The following is a 12,915-nucleotide window of genomic DNA, read 5'->3' on the forward strand; positions in this document are numbered from 1 at the left end:
GATAAATATACACCCATAACATTGGAATATCTCAGTTGAAGGTTTACAACTGCACCAATGACACTACTTCCTACCAGCTAGGGAAGATTATAGGGAAAATCAATAGCCCACTAGCTCATAACCTCTACCAACTACTTTCACACCTTCTTCAGTATACGTACACACCTCCAAACCTTTGCCAAGCTATGTGACACCTTTACAAATAGTTTAAACATCACAATGAAGTTCCACCACAAAGTTGACCTAAAATCCAACAAGTCAAAGGTTGCTACGAATTACAACAAGTCATCTATTCTCCAACACAATTTGCATATCCTGCAACAACTTTGTACAACAATATAGAACCTTTAGAAACATACCAAATAGGTTAGGACTTCAACTGGTGTACTAGGCCAAGCACCTTTGTAACAAGTCATGAATACAAATACCCAGTTTTTCACACTTATCATCATGGAGCACAAACATTATCCAACATCATTTTTAACTCCTCTCTACATCAAATCAATGCCTAGTAGATCTACATACAATCCATGAAGCTACCACATCAATGCCATCATTTATACCATTATGATGTATCACAAGTTTGACCTCAATGCCAACACAAGCTAGTTGCAACCATGAAAACAATGCCAACACCAGCTAGTTACAATAATGAAAACCCTAATGCCAACGTTATGGCTCCTATAAGGTGTTGCAAAGGATTCAAACTATGAATTCATAATTGGATTTTGTTGAATCTTCATGTGCACATCTAGTCTTCCATGCTTATTGCTTAAAGAAGGTAATCAATGATAAGATAATAGTCAAAATTATTTTACCAAAGATTGATGAAGAAGGGGAAATCATAGTAGAACCAAAATAAATCATAGAAATAAGGATGAAGCAGTAGATGAATCGAACAATTACTAGGTACCTCAAATGGAATCCCTATTAGTGGAAGAGGAAGAATGGGAAGATGTGTTACTAAAAAATAAACAACAACATTTAGTCAAGGGAGAACACTTGTTTGAATTGGAGTGTAACACCCCTACTTGACCCATGTATTGTCAATACCATATACATGAAAAGGTTAGGCTACTGAGCCAAATTATATTAATTAGGTTGGTGATCCAAGACTTTCATTTTAGGGTGATCCACCCATGTGTATGTGTGTGTATATTTTGGGGTTGTTGTGCCCATGTGTATGTGTTTTTATATGTTATGAGGATAGAAAGCCCAATGTTTCAAATATGTTTAATTTATGCATATTAATAACCACACAATTTCTACAGATCGAACACAACAAAAATATTATGGGGGACCAGGACACCATGAGTTCACAAAAAATGTTGATATGATTTAATAATTAATCAATGATATCACAAGAATATAAAAAAAGTCCATAAGTGACTTTAGGGGGTGCCAAATGTCAAACCAAATAAATGCACATAAAAGAAGGATGTTTTCCTTGTGAAGGGGGTTAGCTAGTGGGTTAGAATTGACATCTAAGGATGGAAGTAGGAACTCTTCGATCACTAGTGTTGAGAACATCCTTGTATGGTGGATTTGAGCACCCTAGAGGTTGTAGCACAACCCAAAGGAATGCAGGTGCAGATAAGGGTGTGCACTACTTGTATGTAGGTGGATGAGGGATGTGAGACTTGAGGTTGGAAGCTATCAGGGTTTGAGATGAGGGCCTCGAGGATACCTAGAGACCTTAGAGAGTAGCAAGATATCTTGGAGCTATAAGTCCCTCAGATGTCCCTATACGACTGAGTAAGATGCTCTAGAGGTGGTTGCATAGCCTGAGTGACCATAGGTGTAGAAAAGGGTGTAAATTACTTGGTTGTAATTTAATGGGGGTGTGAGCCTTTAGGTTGGAGGCTACTAGGGTTTGTTATGTTTTTTGGCTGATGGTACTAAATATGTACCAATATTTGGGACACTTGTTTCCCATGGTGTCAATATAGCAACTCAGGGACCACCCACTATTGAGAGAAAATGAATAACATGGTATATGTCTAGAAGGAATGTCAAAAGTATACAACCAATTGGACATTTAAAATATAAGTATTTATTCAACATTCACTTAATTATGCTGCAATTTCTTATGAACCCTTTTCTGTGCTATGTATAATTTAACTTATTGTGAGTGAAGTATAGTGGTTGTGTGAAAATGTAAATTGCTAGGAATTTGTATTAAATTCCATTTATACATGCATATCACAATGTTCAGAATATAATGAAAGGGTTGATATCAAGGTATTATTATTATTAATGTTGGTGATTGTTCTCTAGTATAGAGGAGATGCGATGGTGATATATATATATATATATATATATATATATATATATATATATATATATATATAATGTCAATTAAGACATAATAAATAAATTCAATTTTTACTTTTACTTTTATTAATAAAATTAAAAGCAATTATTTTTTCCAAAAAAATTATAATATACATATCACATTAAAATAAATTTAGATAATAATGATTCATATTCATATTCATAGCTATTATATTTCAAAATTTTGTATTTAAATTTAATTAATAATTATTTAAAAGCTTAATACTTACCATAGATTCTTTTTCTAAGTTCTCTCTCTCTCTTTCAAATAAAAATCATCCTATGTATATCACATCAAAAAATTCAATTATAAAAATTATAAAACATGTCAAAAGAGTGCCAACTACATATACACAAGTATATGTATTATTAGGATTTTATTCAAATTAAAAATTAAAATATTTTACATATAGGGATGTGATATATCCATCTTAATTTGGGATTTAGCATGAACCACTAAGAGGGATCAAATCTCTTAGGTGAAAATTAGTTTGTATACTGAGAGATTTGATCCCTCTCAACCCTTGGTAAATCCAGAGTTAAGATAGATTTGTTGGATTATTCACCAATACTAAGAGGGGGCTGAACCAATTTTGAGCATATTTTTAAAAATTTAATCATATAATGTAAACATTAATAGTGAAAAATTAAATTCAACAATGCAAAACATCACATATAGTACGCAAGACATTTCTACATGGAAACCAAAATGGGAGAAAACCACAAAATGATTTTAATACATATTTTGAATATTGCATCAATATTAATAACCAACTTCGAAAATTCTCCAACACCAACTAGAAGGAGAAAACAACCCCTTGGTTTTATCAGGTCCAATTGAAAGGGTACACAAACATTGTACAAGCACCAACTTGCCCTAACACCACCCTGCCACCCGCAAGTGGTCTCAGGAACCAACCTGAAGGAGACCTCAATCTCTACCTCCCTACCACCCTAAGATAAAAGATGTTCTTAGGCACCAACATGAACGAGTCGTCAATCTCCTCCACGCACCACCCAACAACCATTAAGAATGAAATATGAATGAATAAGATAGATCACACTAATTACACTACACAACCACTACACTACAAAATCATTATGACCGTTGTCGAGCCACTCTTGTGAGTAATACAACTATCAATACCACTATTTCTCTGTCATTGCACTTCCTCAACATCTGTCACTATGTTGTTATATACAATGTCACATTATTGTTGTCATCTCTGAAATATTTCTAGTTGTACTTAACTTTGTCCACATTATCATGTGTAGACCTTAACCTCTTTAAGGAAACTTATTTCTTAAGTCTTTGCAACTTCAAGCCACACAAATTTGTAAGTGTGGCTATCCTCATAGTTCTTTACACTTTTTCATTTCAAACAGTGGGCTGCTACAGCTCTGAATATTATTTTTAACACAAATTAGTGTTGGACTTGGATACACATATGGCTTGATATATGAGATTGAAGGCCATTGTAAGAGATACTTTTTACACTATTTGCATGGTCATTTTGACTAGAATGCAAGAAAAATCTATACCATCAAACTGTCTAAGCTTGCTCCTTCTAAAATATAAACTATGAACAAAGAACTATCCTATAAGTTTTGGCACACTTTAGATATTCCTTCAGAGGATGGACTTTACATTTGATATGATCATTTTTCACATCCAACGAATGGGTCACTGTAGTATATGTTGACTCAAGACCAATCATTTTCCTTGTCTTCCAACTAACAAATCACAATCCTTGTTTGATTGTTTCACTGTCAATTTTTTGTTGGAACAAGTTGTACACTCGACACATAGCTATTGTTTAGGGCATTACATATGGGCATAAAATCCATCCAGATGACATAGAACATACTAATCAACTAAGATGAAAATACATGTAACATCACATGTGTTGACAAACTCCTTCCTACATTCTTCCCTCTAAAACAAGGCATGGTAGAAATAAAATCAAGGTTCTTGCTATGCTATTATGTGAAACTGATGGAGAGACTAATGGTTACTAATTTCCAATTGTAGAACCTGCCAAAAATAAATCAGTTCATTAGTGACCTTGTGTGGCACATGATTTTTTAGGTACATATTCTTAACATAACCATGTTTGGATTGAATAATATCATATCAAAGTGTTGGCCTTTTTATGTACATTTTGGAACACATTGAAATAATTCCAATCACTCTGCCTTTGTTATAGGTTTGTGGTTTTTGGCTCATTTGAATGATAGAACCAACTATTATAAATGAAATAAAAGTCAATTCTCGAGTGATCCCATGGGTTCTCCTTCTCCCTTGTGCTAGTAAACTATAATTGTCAATTGATAGGGTCTAAGTCTGCAAATCCAAGGCATGCCAATATATACTCAAATGTGGTTTCTCCAAAATGGAAAACTACATAAAAACTAAAACTAATGAAGCATGGACCCTTTTCTGCCACAAAAGATAGGAAAAACCTCCTTGCCAACTGGAAACCATACTAAGCATGGTCTCCCAAATGTCCTTATTTGCACATTCCTCTAAGATGATGTGAATACTACCATACTCTGGAACATCCTTACTCAACCTTTTTTCTCCCAAACTTGGCCTCAGAATATAACTTAGAATAGATATGAAACTTTTCTTATATTTGGCTTCTTTTGGCTCATGATTTTGGCCAGAAAATAGGCCCTAAACCATCTCAATAAAACAACATCTCTTATAGCATATAAAAACAATTAGGTTATTAATGCTATAACATATTACAACATGCCTATGTACTAAAATATATAATAATGTTGCTTTTGGGCCCAAGTACTATCCACATTACAATTTTTCCATGGTCAATCATTACTTAAGTAATTACATTTTCTCTATGTTACCTTAACTTTTGTATTTTTTTTTAATAAAGAAAGTTATACAATTATATTTTTTTTTTAATTTCAATTTTTTCTAAACTTATATTTTCTTAAAAAAAAATTGTAAGTTAATTTATATTCCCTCAAATTATCATATTACAATATATAATCCATCGCCAATAAGAACAATACAACAAAATACATTTACTACATTCCTGGTGTCATATCCCATGATTGATCATGGATTTTTCTTTTTTTTCCATTTCTTTTCGAGACATCAATCCATTCCGTAGAATATCAGGAACTACTAGAAGGGGGGGCATTCACATCATCTCTTTGAGATTATCCCACTTTCAAAGGTTCTTCCATATTTGTTGTTTCATTGTCGCTATCCAATTAATCTGACGCATCGGTACATTTTCACCAACTCATTGTAGAAGCAAGAATTATGTCTGATTATCTTTCCATCTCATTTAAACGATGGGTCTCCTCCATTGAGGGATGAGATATTGGATTTGGTGGATATTTTAAAACCTTATTTTAATCTAGAAATAAAATAACATTATCTCATATATTTATATTTGAGTTTTTCTTAAAGCAAATCTCAAAGGATGATTTTTTTGTTTATTAAATACACACACTTTAATATTAGAGATCTCAAACTTAAATAGTGAGAGGAATGTAATAAGAAACCTATGTTAGGGTTTAACTTCCCCTTTTCTTGAAGGATCATGGCAGCCCCATGGGGGAAGGAGGAAGCACCTACTTTTCAATGCAGTAGCCAATAAGAGCTTCCACCCCAATGCTCAGAAGTTCCCAGCTACCTCGCACAAAAACAATTAGAAACTAAGCTTAGATGCTACCAAATCCAAAAACACTCATGCCAAGAAACCTAACATTTCAAAGAGATCAATTGATTCTCGCTCAAATGTTTGCCTCCCACAAACCAAATAAGCACTAACCTATGAGATAATATATGATAAAATAGGGGAAATAATTCAACACATTGTAAACCAAGCATTTCTCTGCAAGTTTATGGGTTATTGGCTAACAAAGAAAACCCTCATCACCTAGATGAGAAAAAGTTGGTAGATCAAAGGTGACATGGAATTAAAGCTCCGCCCAAAGCGATTCTCCATAGTAATTTTCAACAATGTTGAATACTCATAGGAGCTTTTTTAGGGAGGTCCATTTTTGTCAACTTAGTGGGATTGTACATGACATCACACGTAGAATCCTTTAACCCAAATAAGGAAAAATTCAGCCTCGCTCCTGTATGGATTCACCTCTATTCATTTCCACAAGAATTTTGGGAATCAAACAACCTATAATTCTTGGGAAATGAAATACATTCCTTTGTGATGCTATTGGAAGTCATGAAACATGGCCACTACACCTCTTATTCCCACCTTTGCATCTACTTGTACTTCACCAAAGCCCTTCTAGCTAAGATAAACATCAATTCTCATGACAACATTTGGGAATATCACATAGATTATGAATATATCTCCTTCCCCTAGAGGAAATTCCATGAATATGGGAATCTATTTAAGGAATTCCCCAAAAATAAAAAATAGAAAGATGCACAAGGTAATCATCAAGTAACAAAGTATGGTTACACAAAAGTATTAAAAAGGGAAAAATCCACAAAGAAAGGACTTTTCAACCCCTCTTCTTCAAAAGAAACACCTACAAATAGATTCTCAGCTCTGAATATAGTAAAAGAAGAAGAAAAAGAAGAAGAAAAAAAGCTTGGGAACACAAAATATCACAAAAATTACTAGGGATTGGTCAAAGGAGAAGAATTATCTGAGAGCTCCCACATGTTTACAATAAAGGAAAATATAGAGGATGATATAGAGATGTTAGAAGATGAGAAGGATGAATCATAGCATGCATATCTACAATACGTTGACTTATGAGATGTATATATCCTCCAGATCACCCAAGAATAGAAGACCACATATCCCATCAACATCCCTAAGGAACAAGTCTATTTGATTGTGAAATTCTACTTCAACCAGTAGAAGAATGTAAGAAAAAAATACTCTAGTAATAATTCTAAGTCTACATATTCCTCTTCATTAGGAATTGAAGGAAACACAAATAAGGGCCACTCTAAAAATGGCATAGAAGGTAAAATACAAGGTATAAAATCCCAACAATTAATCAAGGAGATGGGAGAATACCCAATAAAATTTGGCCAATTCAAACCCATGATAGAGACCAACCCTCCCCCATATTCCTTATTGATGAATATTACTTCATGGAATATATGGGGTCTTAACGTAAAATAAAAAAAATACTCTTGAAACCAAAAATTAAAGATGAAAACCATGATATCCTACTACTACAAGAAACCAAATGCTCTACCTCCACTCTCCAAACCCTTTCCCTTACCATTTGGATAAATTTCCATGCTATAGCCAATGATGCCTTAGGTGCCTCTTAAGGCATTGAAATCCTTTGCAACCCATAAACCATAACTCTGGACAACTCCTTGTAAACGAACACTCCCTCATTGCCTAATTTCAACCCATTGGATCTGACAACCATGCTTCATTACCAATGTCTATGGCCCTACCTCTCCCAGAGACAAAAAAACCCTTCCTAGACAACCTACAATACCTAGAAAAAACTTGTCCACCCTAGCCATTGGATCATTGGGGAATATTTCAACTTAATTAAATCCATTCAGGAAAAGGAAGAAAGCACTCCAAAACTAGAGGACGCCTACCTACACTTCTCAATATTCATTAGTAATCAAATCTTATTGACATAGAAACCAACAATATCATGCATACTTAGAAAATAAGGAAGAGACATATCATCTCAAGTTTCCTTCTTCTTAGACAGATTCTTAATTTCTAAAATAACATCTACCAATGGTGGTATGATTCTACCTCAATAGAGGGAAATGCTATGTATAGGTTCCATCCAATGACAAAAGAACTCAAACAACAAATCAAGTGATGAAAAGATTCCGAATTTGGAAACATCCATGAGCATAAAGAAGAACTTACATCTGAAATATCAAGAGTTGAACAAGACATCATGGACCAAGCAAAAATAGAAGAAATTTCCATAAAATAAATCAATCTAAAAATTTGAATGAATGAAAGGTTGTAGTAGGAGGAAATTCCCATTGTAGAACCCATTCAAGACATAGCTCCAACCATCAAAAATATTATAACCCATGTTCCCAAAATAATCACTTAAGATGAAAATGCAATGTTGATGAGGAAAATTAAAATAGCGTAAGTGGAAGAAACTTTTATGAGCATGCCCAGGAACAAAGCCCTAGGACCTAATGGTTTCACAATAGATTTTTTTTAAGAGTGCTAGAAGATTGTGGGAAATGAGGTCACTCAGCCCATATAATATTCAAGGAAAAACCTACGCATCCCATCTAGTGTTAACACTACTTTCTTAACCCTCATCCCCAAGAATTCCCAGTCATAATCCCTTGTAGACTTTAAACCTATCTCCCTTTACGATGTCATTTACAAAATTATCTCTAAAGTCATAAAACTTTGGCTCAAACCTCTCTTGTCCCTCATAATGTCTAATGAGAAATCAAGCTAAGTTGGATGTAGACAAATCCTAGATAGTATCATCATCGCCTGAGAACAAATCCATTCACTTCTCTACAAAAAATCTTTAGGCATGATTATCAAGTTGGGCATGTCAAAGGTATTTGACAAGCTATGATGGAAATTTATATCACACATGCTAACAACCTTTAGTTAACAAGACACCTAGGTCTCCTCAATATCAAGCTTCATATCCAAAACCTTCCACTCCATCGTTTTCAATGGATCTCTCTCAAGCACATTTTTCCCATCCAGAGGCATTCGTCAAGGAGATCTCATTTCACACTATTTATTCCTAATCATGGCCGAAGACTTGGGAAGATACATAAAACATGTCATCTCCACTAAATCCCTGTATGGCCTATTTAATTTAATAAAATGATAACCTTCCTCCCACTAGCAATTAATTGATGACACCCTTCTCATGGGCCAACCAACCATCAAGGAAGCCTTAAACCATTAATCCATTCTTACATACTTCACCAATGTTTTGGAAGTTGACATAAATATGCTCAAATATCAAATCTTTTTCTTCAACACCCATATTACCATCCAATCCCACATTTCCATATTCCTTGGTTTCCAACAGAGCTCCATTCTAACCAAATATTTAGGCGTTCCTTTAGTGCAAGACGCTATCTACTTCAACGTTTGGGGAAATCTACTCTTCAAACTACAAAACAAACTATCTTGTTGGACTTTCAAAGTTGTCAATATTTCTAGTAGAACCATCCTATCCGAGTATTCACTTCAAGCTATCGCATCTCGGACCTGGTGTAGGTGGTTTAAAAACCCAGATGTTCTCTAGAGAAGGATATGGAAAAGTAAATACATTCCTAATATCAATAGAAATCAAATCATCAAGATGTAGGAAAAAATCAAAGGGTCACACCTATGGAATCATGCTTGAAGTAACAAGAATTTAATACAAAAATGTAGGTTCTCGGAAATCCGTAGTGGAAACCTAGCTTTATTTTGGGAGGACTCTTGGAAACAACAATTCTCTTTAAATAACTCTAAATACATAAATGAAACAATAGAACAAAATTTTGGTTAAATATTATTGGAACAACACAATGGAAAAAGCTTAATCAAGGATATGGAACAACGACCTAGGAGAGAATTCTACCATCACCTCCAAAAATCACGAAGCCTTGCATCAAGAGTTGGAACAAAGAAAAATCAAAACTCAAAATGAAAATGATATCCTCGTATGGGGATAGAACCACTAAGGAGAATACAACATCAAATAGGCCTACAACATACTCATGAACTCAGGTACTCCAGTGGAGGAGAACTCTTGGAAACTACTTTGGAAGCTAGATCTCAAAATGGAAATAATATCCTCATATGGGGTTAAAATCATAAATGGGAATGCAACATGAAAGAGTCCCACAACATACTCATGATTTTGGGAACTCAAGTGGAAGAGAACTCTTGAAAACAACTTTGGAAACTAAATCATTGGCACAAAATATCATTCTTTATCTGGATCATTATCCATAATAAAACTCTCACCTGAGACTATGTACAAAAATAGGGATTTCAAGGCCCTATGCAATGTTGAATTTTCCATTCCAACATTAGAACATCTTCTGAATGATTGTTTGGTTTCGTTAGAATTATGGGATTACCTAGAAACCATGTTTAGGAAAATCCTCAGAGACAATACGAACCTAAATAAAACTTTGAAGGAATGGCACACTAGAGTGTTTCATAATCCAATAATCAACAAATTTTGACAATTATTCCAAGGGTTAATAGTCTAGGAAATTTGGAAAGATTGCAATCAAAGAATCTTTATAGATAACTTAAGAACGTTAAATGTGGTTTGGAAAAAAATTATGGATAAGATCAAGGAATCCATTCAAGGTTCTCCATGGCATAGTCAAGGTTAGGAATGTGACCCTTTTGAAGCCTCCATCCTCTCTCTTCTAGATCTTATCTATCAATGCTAACAAGTCATAGCTTACACACTCCTCACACCTAAGCTAGTCCAAATCATTGGTCACCTTCCCCAAAATGCTTCATAGAACTAAATTTTGATGGTACATCCGAGGGTAACCCCTACCAATTATGGCGGTGCATTAAAAAATGAAAAAGGAAACATTTTACATTTGTCCATAGGGGCCATTGACCATAACACCAACAACTTTATGTGGTAGAAAAAGGATTACAAATCACAAAGAAACTAGGCATATAAATTCTTGTTATGGAAGGTGACTCTAAAATCATTATCAACATGCTCAAAAGAATACAAAATGGTTCCACTCCACCCAAATTCACTGAAATTTGGTATCTCCTAGCCAGCTTAGAAAATATTGCACATCAACTCGTATCCATCAACGTGATCATTCTCCAACATGTCCTACAAAAATGCAACAAGTTGGTAGATCAACTAGCTAATGAAGGGTTGAACTTCACCTTATAGCTTTGGACTTTGAGTGGCAACAAATATCCACTAACCAATGAAAACATGTATGTTAGGACATCACCCAACAAGACCAAATTACCCACAATGAGTGTGAATCCACCAGTTGTTCGTGTGACCATGATAATTAATCATCAAATGAGCAAGAAGACACATCAAAGAAAATAATTAATGGCAATCTTTCATATAACCCTAAAATTATGGTGTAGTGTTCCAAGTAGTATCACACATTGAATTCTATTACAAATCTATAATAGAACTTGTATACATGATTTCCATGTTTTACTTATTTAACTTAAGTGCAATGCTTTTAGACTTGAATTGTGTTTCTTATTATACACATTTTCCCTTCTACATGTTAGTTGGGCGTTTAAGTGGTGTGTGACATCTCACTACAATGCTCTTATATAAACCTAATTTAATAACTACCTGAGATCATTGATACTTTTATAAAATTCTTAGCAATATATACGTGTTTTTAGTTATTATGTCATTATTAATTTAAGTTAGTAAATATATTCTTTACCACTTATATTTTTTAAGTGGTTATGACAAATATTTTCATATAGTAACCAAAAAAAATGAAAAAAAAAAGTCATTAAAGTTGAATTAAACTAAAATACATTTTACTAGAAAAACAAGAAAACAATTATGATAACTATGAGAATCTATATATAAAAAAAATAAAGTAAAGCTAATGATAATACTTGCCACGAAATAAGTTACATCTGAAAATAAATTACAATGGCATGTAACAAAAATAATCAAAGAAAAAATATATTTTTTACTATTGATAAAACAAGCTAGAACTAATGCTAAGGAATTAAACGAACTAGTCAAATAACTTATGACTATACAAAAAAAATTACAGTACAACTAATATTAACGATTTTAAATATCTTCGTTGTCAAAAGTATGATGCAATGTAGAAATATATTCACAAAAGATACTATATACGGACAACGATAAATGAAATTTATTTTAAATACAGAAAATTGATAACTACATAAAATGGAATTGCATGTAATGAAAGAAACAATATTTAAATAGTTTATATTTAACATAAAAATGTTTATATAATTTAAGTAGTTTAATAATTAAGAATATAGATTTTTGGTGTAATGCATTTAAACAAAAGTACAAATTGCAGAGAGAAGGTTTTGAATGTCTTAAACAAAGGGTGGGTGTAATTTCCTCTTTCCAACAAAACCTAATCTATTTATAAGTTAAGAGTTTTTATAATAATAAAGTGGAAGTCCATTTTAATACTTATGAATTTGGTTACATGTTATATATAATTCTCTTATATTAATTATTTTTATTATTTTTATTATTATTAATTATATTAATTATTTTTATATTGTTAATAATAATAATAATAATTTAAAATAGTATTATAATTTAGTTAAATTTTATAAAAAAATTAAAATAGGCCATAATAATCATCCATATTTCTCACTGATTTAATTATGCCGAAATTTATACATATACTCAAAGCTCCGTGTTCTTTTTATGAGATTGAAATAATATTATAATTTAATTAAATTTTATGATTTTTTTAAAATATGCAATAATAATCATCACAAAAAAAACAAATTGAGTCGACGCTTATGCACAGACTGATCGATCCATTGACGGATTTGGGGCAAATATCCACAAGGAAAGATCTTCGAGCTGCTGCGCCCTGACATGCATTCTGAAAAATGAAAGACA

This window comes from Pinus tabuliformis, chromosome X (genome assembly GCF_031772625.1).
Source record: "Pinus tabuliformis cultivar Carrire ecotype Pingquan chromosome X, CPIR1, whole genome shotgun sequence".
Taxonomy (NCBI): domain Eukaryota; kingdom Viridiplantae; phylum Streptophyta; class Pinopsida; order Pinales; family Pinaceae; genus Pinus; species Pinus tabuliformis.